This window comes from Papio anubis, chromosome 9 (genome assembly GCF_008728515.1).
Source record: "Papio anubis isolate 15944 chromosome 9, Panubis1.0, whole genome shotgun sequence".
Lineage (NCBI taxonomy): Eukaryota > Metazoa > Chordata > Mammalia > Primates > Cercopithecidae > Papio > Papio anubis.
In genome coordinates, this window is record NC_044984.1 from 4,130,759 (window position 1) to 4,141,973 (window position 11,215).

Below are 11,215 nucleotides of genomic sequence, written 5' to 3' on the forward strand. Positions count from 1 at the left end.
AATGAATGAATGACAGAGATTAATATAGGCTGAGGCATCCAGGCATCCAGGAACTGACATTTACTGAGTACCTGTTCTATATGAGACACCCTTTTAGGCACTTTATTACTATGTTTTATGTTGCAGGGAACATGTTTAGACTAGTTTAGAACTCAACTTGAAATAATTTCCTGCATTAAGAAAAATTGGTTTTGACACATTCTTGTCATAGAAGTCAGCCTTTGTTCCCATGATGCTCTGAACAGCTGCAGTCCTGAGGAAGCCAGGGGAAGCTCCCCCTGCCTGCTGCTTAAACAGCTGGCCGGTGAACAGAGACCACCCCAGACCCTTCAGCTCTCAGCACAGCTGTGTGAGCAGATGGAGATTCTGCCACCCAGAGAATCCAACAGCTGAGAATAGAGTGGGTGGACTTGACCACTGGTATGACCTGTGCATGTCAACCCTAATGTGGAGAAAGGTTTTTCATCTCTACAGGTCAACCAATTAGTATGGTTTGACCTAGAATTCTTCAAAAGTTGTAGCAAGAGCCTTTCTGTATTGTCCCTGCAGCCAGGCACCACGAACACCACTCCAGCTGCTGGGATGCAAGAGGTCTGCGGGCTTGATTTTGCTATAACCGTCAGTTTCCACGCTTTTTTCAGCCCCTTGCCAGGTTACAAAGCCAAATTCCTAGACTTGTAGAATGTTGGAGCTAGAAGGAGCCATAGAGATCCTTAGACTCTAGATACTTAGACGGAGGCCTCACTTGAGGGATGAGGACCCGGAAGCTCAGAGGAGCATCCTCTTGGTGCAAGCTGCATGGCTGTGGATGGCAGCCAAAGGGCCAACCTCTTAGCTCTATGGCCGATGCTCTTGTATGAGTTTTGTTCTAAGTTGGGTTTGGAGTATTATCATTAGCAGTTCTATTGTTTTTACCCTTTGTCAAACAGCAGTAATTAGTGTGCTATTAATAATAGTATTGATTATTAATAACATTGATCAAGCAAGTCTATGTCAGACAAGGTGCTAGAGGTTGTGTTTAATTCAATGAAAACCCCTAAGAGTGGGAAGGACGCTGGTCCTAACCTGGAGGGACCCAAGGAAGTTTTCAGGGCATGGAAAATGTCTCTACCTTGGCCTGGGTGGTGAGTACATTGATAAATACATATGTAAAATCCATCCCGCTGTATACTTAGTACTTAAGCTCTTCAAGTAGGTGATGTCTCCATTTAAAAAAATGAAGGCAACTTATATATGCATAAATCTGCCACAGTAACTTTCTAAGAAGTAAGAAAAAAAGCCCTGGCCGGGCGCGGGGGCTCAGGCCTGTGATCCCAGCACTTTGGGAGGCCGAGGCAGGTGGATCACGAGGTCGAGAGATCAAGACCATCCTGGCTAAGATGGTGAAACCTCATCTCTTCTGAAAATACAAAAAATTAGCTGGGCGTGGTGGCACACGCCTGTAGTCCCAGCTACTTGGGAAGCTGAAGCAGGAGAATCGCTTGAACCTGGGAGGTGGAGGTTGCAGTGAGCTGAGATTGTGCCGCCGCACTCCAGCCTGGTGACAGAGTGAGACTCCATCTCAAAAAAAAAAAAAAAGGCCCTAAGAGGTATCTTTATTATCCCCACTTTATAGATGAGGAAACTAAAAAAGTAATATTAACATAATTAATCATCGTATTAGCTCCTACATGCCAGGCATGAAGATAAGAGTTTAGGTACAATACCTTTGTTCATTGTTTCTTTTTGCCATTTTAGCCACTTTTTATTGTGGTAAAACATACATGACAAAATTTGCCATTTTCACCGTTTTAAAGGATTCAGTGGCATTAAGTACATTCACATTGTTGTGTAACCATCACCACCGTTCATCTCAGATTTTTTTTCATCTTCCCAGACTGATATGTGTTCTGATCTGGAGTCTATCACCTTCTAAATGTGTGACCTCAGGCAAGTTGCTTAACGTCTCTGAGATTCAGGTGCCTCCTCTTTAAATTGGAGGACCTGAGGTGAACCACTCTATGGGGGGGATCGTGGCCACACGCAGGATGTGAGCGGTGGGCAAGAGTGAAGCTTCATCTGTATTTATAGTCACTTCCCATTGCTCGCATCACCACCTGAGCTCCACCCCCTGTCAGCTTAGTGACCGCATGAGATTCTCATAGGAGCACGAACCCTACTGTGAGCTGCGCATGCGAGGGATCTGGGTTGCGGGCTCCTCATGAGACTCTAATACCTGCTGGTCTGTCACTGTCTCCCATCACCCTCACATGGGACTGTCTAGCTACAGGAAAACAAGCTCAGGGCTCCCACTGATCCTACATTATGGTGAGTTGTATAATTATTTCATTATATATTGCAATGTAGTAATAACAGAAATGCAGTGCCCAATAAACGTCGTGTGCCTGGGTCATCCTGAAACCACCTTTTCCTCCCCTGCCCCATTCATGGAAAAATTGTTGCCCACGAAACCCTTCTCTGGTGCCAAAAAGGTTGCAGACCACTGCCTTACAGAATGTGGGCAGCCTAAAAACTAAGCTGGTGAGACTGGGACCAACAGGTATCTCCAGATTTGGGTTGTTACTAACCCATCAGGGACTCTCTCAGACATCCTCAGCAGGAATGGAGAGTGAGGTGGCCCAGGTGCTTAGAGACACAGAGAGGGAGCCAGAGAAGCCATTAGGAAACAGACGTGGCACAGGGAAGAAGAGTAGAGGAACCTCAGTCATGTGGTAGCAGCTTGAAGACAGGGCGATGAGTAAGGTGCAGGCATTTGCAGAGAGGGGGCGGTAATAGAGGTCACGAGGCTGGAAAAGCCTCCGGTGGGCAGAAACCAGGAGGCAGATGGGAGAAAAAGAAACAGCCATGGGAGAAGCAGGGTGAGAGCGACCTGAAAAGTCTGTCTGCAGCGTGGACAGTTCCAGGGTTGCTTTTGGTCCCTGCAGCTGCAGTGGCCTCCAGATCATCCGTGGGCAGTCGCCGCCCACCATCTCAGCATGGTTTGGCAGGTGCATTTTAAAATGAGTTCCTGGCATCTTATAGAGATAAATAGGGCAAAAAGTAATACTAATAATCAGACATAGCCTTTACCCTCAGGGAGCTTAATCTCCGGTTCTCATAAAAGCTGAGCTACTACAGTGCACACAAAAATCACAGTCCGGTGGCTAAACTCGTGTGTTTTATAATTGAGCAGAAATGGACTTAATTCCCAGCTCTGCCATTTGCTAACTATGTGATCTTGAAAGCATTTCCTGGTCTCTCTAAGACTCCACTTCCTCATCTGTAAAAAGGTCACAAGAACAGCACCTGCACAACCAGGGCGCTGGAAGAATTGAGGGAGGCAGAGCCTGCAGGGCTGGGCACGCACCTGGCATGTGAGGCTTCCGCGGACGGCAGCCTTTATTACCCAAGCTCATTAGACCAACAGGCATTTCCTCCATTCACCTGCATTACTATTGTGTGAATTCTGATTCCTCAGGTGCTGCTGTCATGCAGGAATTTGGCTCCTGAAGCAGGAGAGGGAGAGGAGACCAGGGAAATGGGGACAGCTACTCCCGGAAGTTATCACAGGGGAGAAGGGCTTAGAGCGCAACTTAATAAAAAGAGCATCACATCAATGCTTCCTGGGGCCCACTGGCACCCCCTGGAAGCTGCACATTCCCTCCCCAGCCAGGCCTCTGCTAGCAGCCTCTCTGTGCTAGAGGGAACCTAGGGACAGGGACAGCTCCAGCTGCAGGCAAGTTCCTAGAAAGTCCAGTGGAATGGATGTCATTCCTCTACTGTGAGTAATCGGCCCAAACAAAGCCCACTGGTATTTCCGAGTCCATTCCCAGTGCCCAGAGCTGGACCCAGTAGCTCAGCAGCTGCGAGGAGTGGAATGCAGATCTCGAGCACGCTGCCCTAGATTCAGCCTTGGGAAAAGACTCGTGGCCCCAAGCGGGGAAGGCACTCTCAAGGTCATCTCGTCCATGCTCCCGCCTCTGGGCCCAGCATTGTAAGACGCGGGGCCTGGGGACCCACGGTAGCCCAAGCGTGGGGACCAGGGAGTCTGAGGGAGGATTCTGAGGATATAAAGTGGAGCCAGGAAAAGGATGTTCCTTTCTCCATCACCTCCTTGACTTCCATTCCAAGGAGTTGCAGGAGAGGGGCAAGAAGTCAGGAAAGGAAAAGCTGAGCCTCCGAGGTGTCTCTGCCCCGACTTCTCTCCTGCTCCTCCTCTGGTCTCAGGGCAGGCCAGCCCTGTCTGCCTCCTATCGCTTTCCTCGCTTCTGGGCCACCAGTCTGTCGCATCCACCATTTCTGGAAGTTCAGAGATAAAGCTATCTTTATTCTTTCGGAATAGCGGCAGCTGCTCTGTCAGTTCTGGGTGGCAGGGGTTTCCCTAACTGGGTTGCCGATGAGCCCAGGTCCCTCACACTGGGGAGGCAGGTCTTTGGCCTTAGCTCACTGGGTCACCCCAGCAGTTGTTCCAGGGAGGTCTTATCGCCACCTCTTGACAGACGAGGAAGCAGGAGCACAGCAACATGAAAGGACTTGCTCGAGACCCCTCGCCAATCGCGGTCCTTCCACTGCCTGGACACACCCCGCCGGGCATCTCAAGGCTGATTTTCAAGGAACAGAAACTTCCACTGCTGCCTGTGCCTCGCCTGGCTCCCACCCAATATGAAAGAATGGCGCACTGATAGGTCACACGCCCCAGTTAATTGCTCCCTAGCTCCCACGGGAAAAGCCATAAAGTGTCCTTTCCAAAATGGTGACTGTCATTTCCCCCAGCCTAATTTAAGGCTGGCATTAACATTCCCCAGAGAGTTAACCTGGGCTGTGCTCCTGTGCAGTTGCTGTGCAGAAATGTTTCCTCCGTGTGCATTGCCTGCCTGTCATTTCTTAGCTTTTGCAGAGTGTAAGCTGTGGTCCTGGGGGAACAGGGCAGTAGGTAGGGTTGGGGGTCCAAGGGTCAGTGGCCCTCAAACCTGGTACCCTGTAAACACCCTGGTCATTTTGAATTTACCAGCTCAGGAAAGAAGATTCCTTGCAAGCGCACAGTTGCCTGTGGTCAGAGGGATGATCTCAAAGTGCTCTTAGTTCCTGGGCCAGCAGCCAGCTGCCTTGGATGGTCAGAAGGTGAAATTTGAATGCTGGTGAATGGGAGAGCGGAAGTTCAGCAAGGCTGAGTTAAGCCCATTCATGAAAAAGATCTGGTCTCACTTCCTTATTGCCGGGAGTCGTGTGTGAAGTGTGCGTGTGTGTGTGCGCGCGCGCGTGTGTGTGCGCGCGCATGCATGTGAGCTTGATTACTTTCTGCCTCACTTCTTCCTCCACCTCTACTCTTTTCTTTTTTTTCCTCTCTCTCTGAAAATCTTAAGTTCATCCTCAGGAAACTGCCCAAGAATGTGTATCTGGTCTGTGGTTTGCTGAAAGAAAGAAAGAAAGATTCATACAAAAGCAATTATCTCTCTCTTTCACCCTGTCTCTCTCTGTCTGTCTCTCCCTCTCTGTCTCTCTCTCTCTGTGTGTGTCTCCCTCTCTCCCTCTCTCTCTCTCTCTCACACACACACACACACACAAATACACACACACGCAGTTTCCAGGTTGTGCTGCATGCGCCTCCCTGGCTGTTCTCCCATCCAGTCGTGTCTGGCTTAGGGAGGTGAAGTCATCTCTGGGTGGGAGATATCCCGGTCAAAGGTGCGGTGGGAGGGCCATCAAGATTGACCCACAGGGAAAAAATTCAAGGTTATCCAGCTAGCTCCCACCTCAGTGGATCACATGGTGCCTCTGGCAGGCTGTGCCTCTGGCTAGTGGCGTGATTCCCAGCCGACTGGAAGCCTGCTGTGTGGCAGGTACCTCCCCTGTTATCTGTGAGATGGAGGTGACCATGATAGCGGGCTCCTCGTGGGTTATTGCAGTGATGAAGGTGACACACACAAGGTCCTCAGCACAGCGTGTAGTCATAGGTGATCTTGCTGAATGCCTCCAGGGCAGGGGAATCACCACCTCCAGGGCAGCCTGTCCCATTTTCAGCAACACAGCAAAGAAGTCACCAACCCTGCTGGGGTTTTCAAGTCTTGGGAGGAATCGAGGCACTTCCTTTTCCTTTAGAAACAGAAACCGAGATGCTGACCAAGACAAAGTACGCGTCCAGTGCAGTTTGACCTACCCATATTCACAGGGGCCTCGCGGACATGTGCCTGAGAACGAAGACGCACCTCAGGGAAGGATATGACACCAGAGCCCTCGAAATGATTGACTGGAGCAGGTGATTTTGAGCCTCAAGTACTTTCAGTTGTGACTCTCAGACTCTGATCGAGAAGTGCTTACTGAGCAGCCACAATGATTTCAGAGTAATCTGGGAGGAGTGCACCTGTCCTTCCGCTGAGCCTCCTCCGTGGGTGTGGCAGGTAGAAGGGCACATAGGTGCTTTCCCCGCCTGTAGCCAACATCCCCTAGCTGTTGATGCCCTGTGAAATCTTTCTCGCTGATCCTGCACATTTGGAAAGCGCTGTCATGACAATTATTACTCACAACGTTCTCTTGCTGAGGGAGGATAGTCACTTGACATGTATTATTCTCCCCTGTTTTACAGACATGGAAACAGAGATCCTGGTGATGGAGTTTGAAGCTGCTGGAATTCTCCAAGCTGCTCTCCCTGCCTTTTAGGCTGTTTCTCCAAGTGGTGCCGGTGACACAAAGAGCTGTTCTTATCCTCTCTCGTCCTGAGTTATTATCCAGTGAGTCGAGCGGAAGTTTCTAACCACCCCTCAAGTTTCCTACCAAGGAACTTAGGGAGGTGAAGTCATCTCTGGGTGGGAGATCATCCCGGTCAAGGCTGACCCAGGGGGAAAAAATTCACTGTTATACAGTTAGGTCCCACCTCAGTGGACCACATGGTGCCTCTGACGGGCTGTACCTACGGCTAGTGACGTAATTTCCAAGCTGTAGGAGGCTGCTGTGCGGCAGGTACCTCTAGGTAATGTACCATCCCACATCCATGCACTTGGTTTGCCTTGACCCTGGCTTTGGCCATGTAATTAATGCCCGTCGGGTGCTTCCTAGAACACCAAGGAGTGAACACTGAGGCTTAAGACCCCAGGTGGAGAAGGATGGGCTCCCAAATAAGGATTCTCTCTCACTGCCTTCTTTTCCTTCCCCCTCCCTTCCCCTGTGTCCCCAAACCATCCATCGATAGTGAAAGAGAGGAAACATCTGGTCTGGGTTCCTGTGTCAGGGGGCTTGTAGGAAGAGATGGTTGGAGGTCTTGGAACCCTGAAATAAACCAACGGTTCAGCTGCCATCCTCCCCACCCACCATCCTGTCTTCCTCACCCCACCTTCATATCAGCCATCCTCCCAGCAACAGCCTGCACGGTGCCACCACCCAGCAGACAGCTGCTGCTGCCAGTTCCAGAAACAAGAGAGATCCATGACCAAAGTGAGGCTCCAGAATGTCTCTGTCAAGACAATGGAGATGCTACGGTCACAGGGCCAGCGGGCCAGCAGCGGGGGGTGGGACTGGAGGGACAACTCTGCACATACTTCCAAAACTCCGTAAAAGAAGTCTTCCTCCAAACATCCTCTTCTTCCTTCCCTCACTGATCATAATGAACTATCTTTTATGGAATATTTCCTCCATGCCACGCACTTAAACAAATTATCTTGTTTAATCATCGTAATGGCCCTACAGGGTTGGTATTCATTCTCTTCTTAGAGATGGAGTCGAAGCACAGAGAGGTTAGTAAATTGGCCAAGTTCGTACAACTCTTGAGTGGCAGAGCTCGGATTCAAACCTTGTCAAATTCCGAAGTTCAGGCTCTCAGCATCGACAACAAACTGTCTCTCTGATGACTCCTCAATCCTTTGTCTCCCAGTTAGGCACACCAGGATTTAATCACCATCTCAAAAAGACTGGTCTCATTCAGCTGTCCTCTTCTTCCTTCCTTCATTCACTTCAATGACGCATTCGTATACCAAGTAAAAGACTTACTGTCTACCATGTGTGTGCTAAACACTGAGAAAGAACAAAATATTTTCAACTCCATTCCTCTACTAGAGATGTGATCATTTGGGAAGCATGATCGATGGCACAGCAGAGAGTAAATATTCCCAGACCTGAGAGCAAGAGGGATCACCTCATTAGCTCTGACCTCTTCTCGCTTCCCTGCCTCCCGGTTCGCTCTGTGGCTTTGAAAGATGAATACCCGGTAAGCCTCAAGAGTGAGGGATGTGATGTGGTGGTTGTTCAGAGAAAGACAAGGTCCAGGGGCCGCCTGGCCTTGCTGTAGGGGTGGGGCTCCAGCAGAACCTTGAGTGATGGCTGGTGACACTCTTCAGCCACAAGCATAGGCGCAAATGCTTGATGCCAGTTGGAGGAGCAGTAAATCCAAGAGACACTGACAAAGACAGACCATGTGCAGGAGAAGCTGTGGTTTATAGGCAGAGACAAGGTTATAAAGGAGTGTTGGGGTCTTGCTGGGTGGGGTCCCAAGTGGCTGCTGAGTGGCTGGCTTTATTCCTGCATGCCACGGAGAGGTCACACTTCCTATTGTGTGTCAGGATGTCATCTCCGGAAGAACAGAGGGAGGAGGGTGGGCTTAGTGACTGTCCTGTGGCTGCAGCCCCCGAGGCTGCAGATGCCATAGTTTCTGGGTATGATAGAGAGTTGATGAGGAGCCTGGGGTTGGCAAACCTGGGTTTGAAGCCAAGCCTCACTGTCACTAGTAGAGGTGAGCTTGAGCAGGTGTTTTAACGCCTCCAAGCCTTGCTCTGTTACCTATAAAATGAGCCTACTAATACCTACTCTACACGCTTGTTGTGAGAGTTCAATGAAATATGGGTGTCGAGAATGTATTAGTAGCATAGTGCCTGGTACATCAAACACTTCTACATAGGCAACTATTGGCCCAGATTGTCCTCCTATCCTGGTGTCTGGGTGATTGGCCAGTTTACTAATTGGTTAAAGAGTATGAAAATGTCCAGCAACTAGTGTGACTGGATTCTTACAGACTCTCCCTCATTCTTTTTGTTTTGTTTTGTGTTTTTGAGAGAGTTTTGCTCTTGTTGCCCAGACTGGAGTGCAGTGGCACGATCTTGGCTCACTGCAACCTCCACCTCCCAGGTTCAAGCAATTCTCCTGCCTCAGCCTCCCGAGTAGCTGGGATTACAGGCTCCCACCTCCACACCCAGCTAATTTTTGTATTTTCAGTAGAGACAGGGTTTCACCATGTTGGCCAGGCTGGTCTCAAACTCCTGACCTCAGGTGATCCATACATCTCGGCCTCCCAAAGTGCTGGGATTACAGGCGTGAGCCACGGTGCCCACTCTCTCCCTCTATTCTTTTTTTTTTTTTTTTTTCCTGAGACAGAGTCTCGCTCTGTCGCCCAGGCTGGAGTGCAGTGGCACATTCGTGATCTCAGCTCACTGCAAGATCTGCCTCCTGGGTTCACGCCATTCTCCTGCCTCAGCCTCCCAAGTAGCTGGGATTACAGGCGCCCGCCACCACTCCCGGCTAACTTTTTTTGTATTTTTAGTAGAGACAGGGTTTCACCATGTTAGCCAGGATGGTCACGATCTCCTGACCTCGTAATTTGCCCGTCTCAACTTCCCAAAGTGCTGGGATTACAGGCGTGAGCCACCGCGCCCGGCCCTCTCCCTGCATTCTTAAGAAGTCACCTAGGAAAATGCCTCCATGTTCTGTGATGTTGTGTTTTGGCTGGGGGTGAGGTGGACTTCTCTCCACCAACAGAAAACCCTCAAGCAGCATAATGGGCCATCAACATCTTGCTAGAACGCTGCACAACAGTGTGCACGCGCGCACACACACACACACAGCCTCAAAAAACAGCTTGCCTGATGAATGAAGCCTTAGCATATGTAGAAAGAGAATATTTCTCAAAGACATACGATGGATGTGCATACGGGTGGATGGTACATACATTGGACACTGAAATGCACCCTTTTCCCATCTACTGTGCCCCAGATATTTGGAAATGAAGGGAATAAAACTGCTCTTGGAAACCATGAAATGAACACACAATGCATCAGAGCCAAACTTGCAATCACTCAAGAAAGAATGATTCTCAAGGCATCGAGCCCCCCGGAAGTTAATTGAAAGGCTGTCTACAGAAAAGATGGTAAGTCCTTAGGGAGAGGTAGGTCACTAATGACAACACAGGAAAGGAGAGTCCTCGAGAAAACCCAGAGCCCTGACCTGGAGGAAGAGGACTTGGTCCTAAAAGTGCCTGTGTCTTTTTTGTGGAGATGGGCACTCAGATTATCATCACCTGATACGATTATGCATTTTAATTTTCCAACTAACCTTAGTGTTTTCACTCTGTACTCAGCGAGCAGCCATGTGACTGTAACCTGGCTTCCCAAGTACTTGGTCCTCAAGGAGAGAATGGGTGTTAGCCCCTCGGCAGTTCCATTCCGATGTCCACGGCTGGCTGGTAGGGTGAGTCAGCATCCCCCACAGCAGTCCCGTCTGCCCTGGGCCACTGCTAGGACCCAGCATTTGAACAGTAGGACAGAGGGCTACAGGCTGGCCCAAGTCACACCGCGATGAGCTGGTCTTCCTAGGAAGCTCCCAGCCTTTCCGTTCTATGGCACTGTCAGACTGTACCTCTCTATTTCAAAACCCATCAGAATACATCAAAGCCCTGCCTGTTAGGTAAGTATTATTATGCTCAATTTTATAAGCAAGGAAATAGAGATTCCAAAGGGGTAATTAACTTGCCCAAAGGCACTTAACCTAATAAACCAGCCTGGATTCCAAACTTGTTCTGACTCTAAAGGCTGTGTTCTTTTTCTTACTTCATGAGGCCCCTGACTTCAAGGACTTTCCTCTCCAGTGTATCTTTAAGTAAGAGAGTGTGTGTGGGAGGTGAGGTGGGGGAGAGGGATGAGAATGGTCCCCTGCCTGAAGCTCCCCTCTGTGACTGAGAACCCAGTCTGTAATCTCTTCTTCACTTTTTTTTTCCTTTTGAGATGGAGTCTCGCTCTGTCACCCAGGCTGGAGTACAGTGGCGCGATCTCAGCTCACTGCGACCTCCACCTCCCGGGTTCAAGCAATTCTCCTGCCTCGGCCTCCTGAATAGCTGGGATTACAGGCATGTGCTACCACACCCGGTTAATTTTTATATTTTTAGTAGAGATGGGGTTTCACCATGTTGGTCAGACTTTTGTCTCGAACTCCTGACCTGGTGATCCGCCTGCCTTGGCCTCCCAAAGTGCTGGGATTACAG

The 11,215-nt window shown here is 49.7% G+C and overlaps 1 long non-coding RNA gene across 3 annotated transcripts; it reads left to right on the plus strand.

Annotated features, from left to right (window-relative positions):
- Positions 1 to 1,613: 1,613 nt before the first annotated feature.
- On the plus strand, positions 1,614 to 11,003 carry LOC108580873. Of its 3 annotated transcripts, none has more exons than XR_004175973.1 (4): positions 1,614 to 6,707; positions 8,026 to 8,176; positions 9,952 to 10,105; positions 10,316 to 11,003. It is a non-coding gene; the product is annotated as an uncharacterized LOC108580873 (long non-coding RNA). The 3 variants fall into 3 exon arrangements; XR_004175972.1 differs by having other exon boundaries at positions 1,614 to 6,235; positions 6,563 to 8,176; XR_002515493.2 differs by having other exon boundaries at positions 1,614 to 8,176.
- Positions 11,004 to 11,215: the final 212 nt, after the last annotated feature.